The sequence below is a fragment of the Dromaius novaehollandiae genome, chromosome 2 (genome assembly GCF_036370855.1).
Source record: "Dromaius novaehollandiae isolate bDroNov1 chromosome 2, bDroNov1.hap1, whole genome shotgun sequence".
In the NCBI taxonomy this organism is placed as follows: Eukaryota; Metazoa; Chordata; class Aves; order Casuariiformes; family Dromaiidae; genus Dromaius; species Dromaius novaehollandiae.
This window is the reverse complement of record NC_088099.1, coordinates 19071123-19084057: the sequence shown is the minus strand read 5'-3', so window position 1 is coordinate 19084057 and position 12935 is coordinate 19071123. Positions and strand designations below refer to the sequence as shown.

The 12935-nt window shown below is 43.4% G+C and overlaps 1 protein-coding gene across 1 annotated transcript in view; it reads left to right on the top strand.

The window, feature by feature from the left end:
• The first annotated feature begins 207 nt into the window (after positions 1 to 207).
• The window catches only part of APBB1IP (amyloid beta precursor protein binding family B member 1 interacting protein), a 64824-nt gene continuing 52096 nt past the window's right edge, over positions 208 to 12935 (top strand). The window contains exon 1 of the mRNA XM_064505891.1: positions 208 to 408. The gene's annotated coding sequence lies outside the window, so the exon portion shown is untranslated. The remainder of the gene's footprint in view (positions 409 to 12935) is intronic.

The window sequence follows — 12935 nt, the reverse complement described above, 5'->3', positions numbered from 1 at the left end:
AATCTAAGTACACTTCAAAGCGGCAATTCGCGATGCTACAGCACAGTACCGGAACGCCACAAAAACAATTTGCCGTCTTGAAGCAGGGGCAACCGCGGGCCCCGCGGCGGCGGCCGGGGCAGGGGCTGCCGCGGCGGCGGCCGGGGAGCGGGCGCAGGGGCCCCGGGGGGGCGGCCCGCAGGCCGGCTGCCCCCGGGGGAAGCGGAGGGCGGGCGCTGCGCGCTCCGGGGCGGCTCCCGCCGAGGTGGCCGCCCCGGGGCGCCCGGCAGCCCGCGGCCGCCCTCACTTCCCCGCAGGCGGCGAGCGGGCGAGCTCCCGCCGCGCAGGGCTCCGCGTAGTCCCGCACCTCCCGCCCGCCCGCAGCCCCCCGCAGCCGGCGGCCCCGGCTCCCCGCCCGCCGCCGCCAAGGTAAGGCGCGCCGCGCCGGCCAGGGCCCCGACGGGGCGGGCGGAGGCGCGGCCCCGAGTCGCCCTCGCTGGGGGCGCGGGGGCCCTCCCGGCTGCTGGGCGCGGCAGGTCCCGGGGCCGTCTGGCCTCTGGAGGGCCGGGAGCGGCCGGGGCAGCGGCCCCGGTGCCGCGGGGGAGCCCGCCGCCCCCGGGTCGCCGCCGCCCCCCGGGTCGCCGCCGCCCTGGCCGCTGCTCGTGGCGCCCGGCCCTCGCAAGCCGCTCTGCTCGGGGCGGCTCGGCTTCTCCGGGGGACCGGCAAAGGTGGCCTCGCTGGGTGAAGATATTTACTGATGCGGTTCTGGGGTTTGCTTGCTCTCTGGTGGGGCGGACCTGAGCCAGACCCTCCTTTTGCCCCAAGCGGTGCCGGGCGAGCAGGAGATTGTGAGGCTGAAAGGCAGAAGCTCCCGGAGAGCCGCCTGCAGCAGGAGGGATCCCGGGGGAGAGCAGTGCCCTGCTTGCAGCCGGGCACTGAGGAAGCGAACGTGGGTGCCAGGATCTGCAGTCCCACTGGTCGGGGAGCAGCACCCAGAAGTATGCCACGTGAAAATGGAAGGCTGCCAGTCATAAACTAAACACGTAGGAGATGGTGGGGTTGTGGCGAAATAGCCAATACAGCCTGCCAAGGAACGGGGTTTACTCACCTCTCCCGGTGGGGTATTTGGCTGCTCGGTTTAGGGAAGGGGAGATGTGTCCCTGAGCTGTGAGGAGGCCTGTGCCACACAATACCCTGATGAAAGCCAGGCAAGCCTGACATAAATACCGTCTCTACAAGCTTGGAGTGGTTTTCCAATCCCTTGTGTACCGAAAGAAGTTACTAAATCTGTTTGCTGGGAAGACGTGCTGGTTAGGGTCTCTTAGGCAGAGTAGCCTCCGGCCTGTCTTCATGCGTCATTAGAAATCTGAATGGTGGGGTACAGCATAGGAACAAAATGGGCACGATGCCACCCAAGGGGGGCAGGCAGCTGGATTTGCAGAGGCCCCTTCCTGCCCCAGATTTCTCCACTTCTGTCATTAGTGTGGCTCCAACTTGGGTCTAGAATTAACCCACAAAACCTGCATTTTCAGTATTTGGGGAGCCATTTTTCCTTTTTGGTTTTAGTTCCTTTTTGCGAGTTACATGAAAACCATATTTTGTCGTCTGCCCCTAATTTGCCTCTAACGAATACCAGTTACACATATGACTACATTGATGTCAGTGCTAATTAAGTGCCCTCTTGCTGCACAACAGCAATGTAGATACAGTGTTTCCCGGATCCAATTTAGTACATCTGCTTGGTTACAGACAGACGTGTAGGCCCCAGTGCTTCAGCGAGCTGTGCTAGATGACCTGCTTCACCTGTGCAGGCTTCTCCTTGTTTGCCTTTGCCAACTTCATAGATATTTTTTCTAGAAACTTTGTAAAGAATGTGAAATTTGGATAAAAACTTTCTGTTTAAAAAAGAACTTGTTGCTCTTTTTCTAAACCAGTTGTGTTTCTATTTTCCCCTGTGTGCTTTCAAATGAGAATATTGCTTAAAAATTGAGATAATTTGAAATATGGATTACAAATGTCTGTGGGAGGTTTAATCAAAAGCATTACAGATAGCTGAGCGATCCTTATTGTTTTATATTTTCAGAGAATTCTGATCCATCTGGGAGCATACATAACTGGAAAAAAGTACTATATGTGAAAGGGTATTTTTAATCATTCTCTGCATTTTTTTTTCTTCTTCTTCTCCTTTAAGTACTTCCTGTGGGTGTTACAGACTCTTCTGCTGTTTGGAGGCAAATGTGATTGCAAAGGCTCAGAGTAATTACTGAGTAGTTTGTGTTTTGATTGTTCTTGCTGGAATTTATGGTTATTTGATGCACAGTGTCTTCAAGCAGAGTACGATGCCTTTTGAAATGCAGGTTTATTTCATTATCAGATGAATTTGTTCCAGCATAGTTTGGACTTTACAGTGCCTGATTCTCACTGTACTTGAGCAGTCTCTACCAGATCACAGACTGTAACTCACAAACCTATGAATCAGGCTGTAAAAGTGTTTTGTTTGTTTGCTTGTTTAGATGCATATAGCTTTAGAGACTAACACATTTGGGAGCATAGTAACTTGCACAAATGGGACAGCAATGTGAACGCAGGGTCCATTTGCATGTTGTAACAGCTTAACTTGGTACATGTGACCACAGCCTGAGATTTCCTAGGCAGGAAAGAATTTCCCCAGTATGCTAAGATTTCGCTTTTGCTGTGCTTCACCTTTGCTGTTAGCAGAGAAGGAACTGATGTCTTACAGCAGTGAGAGGAACAAAAGGCAGAAAGCTTTCCCTCTCTTGCTTTGCAGTATGTGGTGAGATGAGAGGTAGGACTTCAGGTAACCTTTTGGGGATGGAAGGATCAGCAGCTGCATCTGTCTGACTCTACAAAATGTCCAAGCAAACTAGCTGTCCAGAGTGCTGTTGGAGCTGAGCAGAGGGGTTGCCTCATTCAAGGAAAGACCTGGCTGTCTGTAGATTCAAAAAAACACTGTAAATCCCTTGAGGAGGGGTCATGTTTCAGAGGTAACATTACAGGAGTACAGCTGAATTTGGATTTCCCACATATGCTTCTTATAACAAAGGACCAAGGTCATTTTTTGCTGTCTCTGCAAACCACGTGTTTTTCTTTGCCACGGATTTTTTTTTTAATCCTTCATTTCAGTATATCTTGATTTATTTTACAGTATGTCTGTCTGACCTGTTGTGATGATGACTGCACATTGTCAGGTGTTGATCTAGGGTGAAAGTGAAAAAGACTGACTGGTGGTGTTTAAAGGCTTGTACTAACATCTTTTGTTTGCCTGAAACAGTATGAAAACTTTAGCTTGTTTCTTTTGGAAGATTTCTAGTGACAACGGTAATTTCCATCTGTGCGGACTTTCCAAAGCACTTCTCAGGCTCTCAGGCGAAATCCTCCTCACCCAACTTTATACATTTGCATTTTAGTTAGTCGTCTGCCATTCTGAGTCACATTTGTAGTCCATGGAGGTAGATAGGTACTCCTAAAATTTGGTTCAGCTACCCAGTTTTAGACAGTTGCTATCAATCATGCTCTGTAAAAATGCCTTTCTTTATTGGCTAACCAGAGTCTGGAATGACCAGCTCAGATGCTAGCAACTCCACTGTATGTCTTTCCATGATTAGGAGTGATCCATGATATAGTAAAATTGCTCTTTGAAAAGCAAGAGCTTTAGTCAGCTTTCCTTTTCATCCAGATTAATATCCATGTCTACCCTAGACATTAATGGTATAGCTATGAATGTGGAAGTGAGTATGCTGCATTGTGAAGGAGGGGAACTAGGGTGCCTATTTTCTACTGAAGTTTCCCTAGGAAACTTTTGAGCATCTACATGAACATACCTGAACATCTGTCTCCCTCCTCTTCCCAATATTAATTTATAGCATTGTTCCTGGACTGTGAATGAAAAGGACACGCAAATGACTTTGATCTGACTTGCAACTTTAATGTGGGAATTCACAAACTGGTTTGATAATGACTTTTTAAGAAGTTTAACTCTGTCATTAGTTTCAAAGTCTTTCTACCAGTAAAATGACCTGTTAGAACTGTGGCTAGCTAATTACTCTCATAATTTTTGCTACCAGAAGCCACATCAGACTGCAGACAGCACTCTTCCTTCTTGTTGAGCATTGTTCCAGCACAACATGTATTTAGCCTCAAAAAAAATTGGGGTTAGGTTTATCAGGGTTAATAGTATTTTGGGGGAGGGGCGCATTATGAATCCTAGAAGAGAAAGGAGATTCAGTATATCTGAATGAAAATTTTGTGTGATATTTTGCTTAGAAATGCAGAGACATTTCTGATAGAAGCTTTGCACTAGATGCATCTTCTCAGTCCATTTCCATTTTTTCTTTCACTCCGCATATTTGCTTGTATTCTAAAGCAATGGATGTGGGCTAGGAAGCATGACATACAACACTAATGCTAAAGGATGTTACTCCCTGGGTATCTGCTATTGCTGATGAGCAGACCCTGTGCTGCTGATATCACTAACAATGGCAAGCTCTCAACCAATATAATGGACAAAAAAAGGTAAAAGCTTTATCATCCTACACCTATCAAGGAGAGGTTGGATGTATGGGGGGGCAGATCTGCTTCTAGCAGCATCGCTAGTCTATCGAGCACAGAGAGAACAGCTATGAGCCAAAATCTAAGAGGCACTAAGTAGATAGTTTTGCCTATACAAACTAGAAATGACCTCCTGAGTCTCCAGTTTTAGGAGAACTAGCGTGCTGCTGCCTAAAAGGCAAGGTAGGCAAGCTGCACAGAATCGCCCATCTGTCAGTTGCCTGTTGCTATCCAGTCTGTATTGGCAGCACATGAAAATTCGCGGCTCAGTGGCCTTTGTGACCGTTTTGGCGCTCTCACTGCATCTTCAGCTAGCACATACTACAGATACCGGATTGCTTTTGTCCTGCGTAGAAGCACAGAGTTTGATACGGGCTTTCTAACAGTGCTGGAGCTCCCCGTTGTCCTCACTTGCTATGGGAATTCCATCGAAGCACCGAAACAAGAAGGGTATATCAGCAGCGTGGCCCGAGGAGGGGTTTTGAGAGTTGATGTAGTTTCTATCTCTGACTACAAATTAAAAAAAAAATCATTTAAATGACTGTCAAGGCTACGTTACTGTTCTTCTCTGTGTTTTTGATGATGTCTTATGTTTTGGAGATCCACAGTAGATGTGGCTCAGAGGGCCTGAGCAAGTGAGGGTACGTGCTAAAAGCATGCATGCGGATAGCATTCCTAAACACTGTTGTAGTCACAGCTTAGTTTTGTACTTTGCTGGCTGCATCTTCATACCTGAGGGGAAGCCAGCAAACCTAATGTCTGAAAGAGCCAAAACAAATGAGCCAGCAGTCCTGGGTGTCAGGCCTAAGGAGGGAGTCAGCGTGGAAGTAACTGCAGTTTTGTCCCAAGGGGGCCTTGTTCAAAAAAACAAATCCCTTTTGGATTTGTTACTAGATTGAGCTCCCTTGTCTCCCCTCTGCTGTGCTGGAAGTGTTATCTCTTACCAGATCAGTTCTTACCCCTCCTCTGGTAGGGAAAAAGAGAGAGGCAATGATGCTTTCTTCTCCTGGAAAACCTTACAGAAATGGAAGAATTGTACTGGAAATGTCACAAGATTCTCCTCTTCTCTGACGCGTTCTCCTCCCACAGCTGCCTCCTCTGTGCAGTTCATGGCTTGCTGGGCTGTGGCAAAGCCCAGCCACAGCCCAGCCACAGCCATGCCAGTACAACAGCCCATCTGTGGTGACTCCAGGCTTCCACCTTCTTTACAGATCTCCGTCTGACACCCACTGCTTATATCTGTTTGTGTTCTCTGTGCGTTACGTAGACTGAAAGAAACAGCGTTTCTAGGTGGAAAGATAGTACAGCCCGTGAAATTGTACGTTTAGATTAGTGTCTTTCCCTCCTTCAGTCTTCCTTTCCCCTTTCAGGAGTGTCCTCCCTTAAACATTTATAGCAATAATAAGAACATCTGATTGTAAGAGATAAGGTAGTGACTCAGAGCTTTTGCCAATGATTAGGGCTAGGAATAAATTACTTGTGTGGGTAGACAGTGCCCTCATGGACCTTTATAGCGTATCTTGCACTTACCTCAGATGGCTCATTGTGGGGGAGAGAGAACAGATGAACCACTGATTATTCAACACAACAACTCCTGAACATAAATTTTGTCCGGTATCTTTTCATTCCTTTTTTCTCTTCATAAATTTGTTGTCATTATTCTTTCCATGATCCCACACTCATCATCTCTTCATTCTAGTGGGAATGAGGAGGGGAGGAGGGAGGTTTTTTTCCCCCATTGTGGATCCCTGTATTCTTCTTTCATCTGTGTGCTTTCTTGACTATCTTTTCCTTCTGGTTAGACAGTCGGTTAATGTAAGAACAATGAGCGTTATGGATTCTCAAGCTAAATGTCAAAATTTTCATTCAGCAGAGATCCACAAGACACACTTCTATAGCTCAGAGATTGAGGATAGGTGAATTCTGGAAACGGTTTAAAAGCAGCAGTGGAAATTAGATGCTTACAGGCTGCTTGATCCATTCCAGGATGGAGATAGGCTGATCATTTTGCTGAATTCAGAAACTGCTGGTAATCACACTGTTCTCATTTGCTGGCAATCTTTTTAAATACAAGACAGTCTCTAGTTGGTACATGGGCTCTGCACAGCAATGTTGGGTAACTGGAAAGCAGGAAGGAAAACATTACGCCAACATCAGCAAACTACAGATTATGGGAAGGAATGTGGAAAGAGATAGAACAAATTTGTGCTGTTCACACTTACATTACTTCACCATTCTGCTCTCCCAGCCGGGCAGGAGGGGGAGGAACCTAAGACTCTTGATGGATGTTTTCTGGTCACTTGTTTGTCTGCAGTTGTATATACCTGAGTAGAGCTGAAGCAGGCAATTAACAGAATATATTTTTCTTCACTCTCCATACTGAAAGGTACATCAGCACAAAACAGATGAGCCTGGTGGCAGGCGGCTACCAGGAGAAGATAACACCACACCTGGTGGCTCATGAGCTGAATCTAGCTCAGGGGAACACACTTGAATCCAGCTTGCTGCCTTTTCCAACAGAAGATAAGGTGGGGGAATGGAGAAACATCTTTTGTTCCTCTGTACCAGCAGTCTGGTGCATAATTGAGAGTTGTTTCTCCTGCCAGATCTGTGTTAAGATGTAGGACTGGAGACATATCTCCTCCTACCATTTCATATTATACAGAGAGCACGTGGTCTCTGTATCACTCATGGTGAGAAAGTACCCAAACCGGTCCATTCTACAGGAAAAAATTCAGGGATGAAGGAAAAACTAGATGACCGAGTCATAGCTATGGACTAGCTATACAATATTTCTGTAATGTTCTTAGACCCACAGGCCAGATGGAAGCAGATTGTCTGCAGGGAGGATATTATATGAAGAAGAAAAAAAGTGGCACTGCTTTCTAGCTCCATGAAAGCAATCCCCTTTGGGAGCTGACAGGATGTTCCAAAGTGAAGTACTGAAAGACAGATGTTGCTCCTCAACTTTCTTCTCCCTGAGTTTGTGTCATAGCATTGGGGTTCCTTCTTCCCCTTGCATATGGTGCTTTTAGCTCACAGTGCCCAGCTGCTGGAGTGGACTCGGGTCCCTTCTGCCCCATGGGATCCATTTCCAGGGATCAGGCTCTGGGTCTGTATCTGGGAGAGTGATTCTGGAGAGGAGCCTGGTGCATGAGCTGTGTCACCCACCTGACTAGAGTGCAGTATTCCTCCATGTTCCTTTTCCAGAGCTGTCGCACGTGCTGCCTGTCACCAGTTAAATGTTTTGCCTGTCCTGTCTCTCATCTTGCCACCAGAGCCCCTTGCTTACCTCCTCCTCTGGCCTTGAGTAACTTCCTCCTAATGTATTGCAGATAAACTTTTAGGTAGTCTGTTGTCCCTCTCTGTCTTTTTAACTGAGCTTCTGGGACTATTCAGTAATCTTGCCATCCTGCCTCACGCTAAAAGCAGGACCCACAGCTACTTCTCTGAAACACCACTATCCACGGCCGCAAGTGGGATAAAGAGGGTATGTGTTTGAGGGGTGCGTGGGGGCGAGGAATAGGCTGAGGAGGGCAGAGGCGACGGTCGCTGAGGCAGTGTCACCTGAAGGAGGGCCCGAGTGAGAGTCCCATGGTGCTTTGCAAACATACTAAAACTCTCTCTGTTGCCAATGAAGAATCAAGTTCTCAAATATATCTGTGCAAAAGATATATATATGCTCATACTGTACTCGTGCTCAACTGTTGTATTCATATATAGGAGACTCTGAGATGTTGAAATTATCATTATCATCTTGTGGCAAAACAAGGCTAAAATACAACTTCTGTTATCATTAAAGGGCAGCAGTGTTGTTTTCTATGAAGTCTGGGTCTTTTAGCCCAACAAAGACTTCCCCTAAATTCTGTCCTAGCTGCGGGCTTATCCCTGTAATACATACGAGTTAACTGTGAATTTTCAAAACAGCAAAAAGAGAATAAACTTTTAAGAATATAGAAGTGTAATTGTATATATGTCATAGCTTGAAACAGAAGTAGGATCTGTGAGTTTGGGATACTCTTATCTAAAGGCATTTGTGCTTCCATCTGCATGTATGATTCCAGAGTTAGCAGAGTATGAGATATATAGATTTAATTATCAAGTGTGTGTTTCGTCTTGCTAAGTCAATATGAGCAATGGTGTGATACAAGATAACAAGGCAACTTGAGTCAAAACTGGTTCTGCAATGTATATAAAAATGTGTGTCTGGAGCAATAAATGGAAAATGCTGTGAAGTGTTTTATATGGAATGGTCAGCTGAAGATGCTTTAGTGCCCCAGGTTAGCACTAAAGAAGGATTCTCTCACATTATGGTCCTTATCTGCCATTTTAATTTTAACCCAAAGCCAAATAGCTTATTCTTAAACTAGTGAGGATAAAACCTTTCCAATTGTTTCACCCACTTCCTGAAGCTCCTTCTAGCTTTCAGTCCATCATGAGCAGGGTTATGACGTGTCAAACCCATCCCTGCATTAAATATGCAGTATAATTTCAGCTGCAGATAAACTGCCAGACACTGGCACACCAGACTTCCCAGCAGAAGAGCTGATATGAATGAGAAACTGCTTTCAGAGTTATCTCTGGGTGTGCAAGCTTTTTCTTGGAAAGTGCAATGCTTATGAATGGTAGGATATTAGGGAAAGCAGCAGTGCTGGGGTGATCCTCTTGCTGTTGATCTCTCCTTTTCAGGATATAACTTAGTATTACACCAGAAAAAAGTTACATGACAGCGGGTCATTTTATGTAGATAAAATGAAAGAGAAAAGTCCTAAGAACATGCTAATTCCCAAATCTGATTGTGATTTTGAAAGCTGTTGGCAGCTGCCATTTCTACTTTATCACTCTAAAACTTTTTTAGTACCTACTGGAATTAGTAACTAATTAGATTATTCTTCTAGGCTGAATTCCACAGAGACAGGTGTTCTCTCATATTCCACTTTATAAGAATTGACCTACATGTCTGTTGGGAACTTTTTACTAGAGATGTTGCAATAGAAGGTTAAGCAACTTGTGACCTGCCTCGCTGAAATTTGTAAGAGATATTCAGGTAGTCACAGAGCTTTTTCTAGACACATATCTGTAAAATCATTGTAAGGAACCTGGTTAGATCTGTTTCAGACCTGTGGTCAATTTGGCCAACAAGTTGTCTCCAACAGTGGCTGGCATCACATGCTTCAGAAGAAGGTGTAAGAAATCCTGTGCTGGGAGGTATGGTGTCTGTCATGAAAGCTTTCCTCTAATCTCAGGTTGATAGAGCCTTTTTTTAGGTCTTGAAATATGAGGTTCAACATCCCTTCCTGAAATGTTTTGAAATACTAACACTTAAAGCTGCAACTGCTTGTATAAACAACCAGCACCTCAGCTTGCTAACTCATCAGTTTTGATGGTGAGTTTTGCAGTTACATTCTGCACATTTCCAGGAACAGTTGTGCAAAGTTTCAGTTTCATTTAATATCCTGTGTTTTTATGTTATAAACCAGGAAGAAGTGATGTCTCCAAAACCTTCCTCTAGGTTCTGATGCATAATGCATCAGCATTACATTTGCATCAGCATTACATTTCACGTAACATGAACTCTACTTCACATATTTTTATCCTTGCTGTTTGCATATGTCACATCTTAAGAACAAGGACACCAATTTGAATTTAATGCATGTGTTTGTAACTCTTCTGAGAGGTCACTAAGTGGGCTGGATCCTAATACTGTTCCTAGCAAGACTCCGTGGTATGCCTTTTACTGATACGTTGTCGATTCTCCTTCCTTTTTGTTTCTAGCCCTTAGGTTGATTAAATTGCATCAACCCAACTGCGACTGAGTTGCAGAGATGGTAATCTCGTTTTGATACCGTTGGTGTTTCCTGTTCAGTATTGCACAAGGCCTTTAAGCTTGTTTCCTGATCACAAGTGCAGAAGTCTTGGTACCATGTGACTTAGACCACTCTTCCTGTTGAAGAGCTTTTAGTAATGCTCAGAGGTACTAGATGCCAGCAGTTCAAACTCTTTTTAGCGTATTACTGTACTTGTTGTTTTAAGCTACGCCATGTGGCCCCCGTGTCAGCTTTGCAGTAGTTTTTTATATATATATATTTTTAAGTAGGGTGAATTTTGTATCATTCTTTTACTACTCATTCTGTTAATTTACTGTCAAGGGATACTGATTCTGTCATTTCCTATGTCCGTTCATAGACATAGCACTGCTGTCTTCTATAAGCGTGTAAATCACAAAACTTTCTTAATTCTTAAAAAAGCAAAGTGTTGAGTGTTTTTATTCTTTCTAGTACCTTAACAAATCAAGATGTTTGCAATCATACAGAATCATGTGCTGGTGTTAATAACAGAGTTCCCATCATAGACTTTCTCTGCATCTGCAGAATTTCTCTGGTATTAGAGTTGAGAGAACTTAATCCCAACTTCTTAGCCTATAGCTTGAGAAAAGGTAGAGTTTTACATCTCCATTTAAAATAAGAGTATATCAGGAGTAGATATTCAGTTGCTGGAAAAAAATTTGTGAGAGTCTTGCTAAGTTTAGAAATACAGTACCCCGCAGTATTGGGGGTGATCCAGGGCTCCAGGACCAGTTCTTGTGAAAAGGAAATGGTTGGAGGCACCTCAATGGGTGCAAGTAGGACTCAGCCACTGTAATTTAAAGAGAAGAATAAATACATGTGCAGAAACCATATGTTTCATTGGATGAGTTGAAATACAAAGGTGCTAGAAGTACAAAGAGTAGAATAAAAGACAAGAGTTTTGTTATTCATAAATCTCTTAATTTAGAGTTAAATGATTTGTATCATCAAAGAGGCTGCTAAGCCTGAAACTAGGAAGGCAAAAAAATAATAAACCTAGCAGATCTGGGGGACTTCTGGTAAATGAGGGGTAAATAATGTATTGATGAGTCAAAATGCAATGAGTTGATATTTTTGTATTATAGAAGCCTATGAAAGAGAATTTAATATGCATAAGCTAAATACTGAGACTTGATAGTTAAAATAACTGGCTGAAGAGAAAATGCCCCCACCCTTTAGATATATAGTATGAGAAATGCAGGTATATTTGAAACAAGTTTTCTTGAGGAAATGAGAGCCTGATGAAGATTTAAGAATGTGAAATTTGAGGGGAACAGAACATAAAGGAATACCTTTTCCTGTATTCTTGGTGTTACTTCAAAAAGTGTTTCAAAAATCTTTCAAAAGGCATCAGCTTGAAAGTCAGTCACTTTAAAAATAGGTTAAGTGTTTCACATATATGCCTTCCCATGTGCCCCTCCTCAAAATTTTTATGCTTTACAACCACAATTTCCTCTTCTTGTTTTAATTCTGACTTTTTTTTCTCTGCTTAAATATCTTATGCCTATCACAGGAAATTCATTGTAAAAGTATCGTCATATTTATATTTTTCTTCATTTTTTATTTATAGGGACTTTAGGGGTTACTATTAGTAGTACTATATACAGAAAAATCTTACAGAAAAATTACTGTTTAATAGTTATAAAGGTGGACTGAGCATGAAATTCAGTTTTCCTCTGGGGATTGGGGTAAATCTTTTCCTCTGTTTTGTTAAGAGTAGCTCCTACATCTGCTGGTTTCACTCTGACTTTCTGGTTTGAATAATTTCAGGGCTATTTGTAAAAGCCCAAAGAAAGAATTTGGCAGTCCAGTATGCAGCAGCGTCTCTTGAATGCGGGAGTTCCCAGCTCTGCCTATTGTTTTGCCTATTTGTTCCTACTGTGGCAATCAAAGGAAGGAAAATGGATATGAGGGTGTAAAGAAGTCATGAGTAGAATGAACTAAAGAAGAGAGGGGATAGGACACTTTTCTGCAGTTATACCTCTGGGGGATTTATTTAACTGTCTTTTGAAAGGATCATTACTGTTGGTAAGCATTTGCTAGAACTTGACAAAATCCTTGTTAAATTAAACTTTGTCAGTCATCACAATGGATGTCTCTATACTTCATTTTCAAAATATATGTTCAGGCCTTCTCCCTTCCCCCATGTGCTTAAGGTCTAAAAACCCCTAATATTAAATGTCATTTATATGAATTGATAAGGAAAAGTTAGCAGTGACTAGTCAGCTCCAATTTTACGGTGGAATTTCTTACAGAATTCTTTTCATGTTGCTTTTTCATATGATTACATTATTTTTTGGTCATGAATCAAATGTACCTGAAGAGTCATAAAGTCATATAATGGCAAAAAAGCAGCTTTATATTTATTAGAACCTGTAAAAATCACATAATTTGGGTAAACTGATGTGTAATCCAATATTCAATTCTCTTGCTTTTTTTTCTGAACTACTAGAAAGGTTAGTTTTTTGGATTTTTTTTCTCCCTTTTTTCTTTCCTTTTTCTAATCTTCTCTTCTTGAGGGGAGTTTGCTTTCTGCCGGGA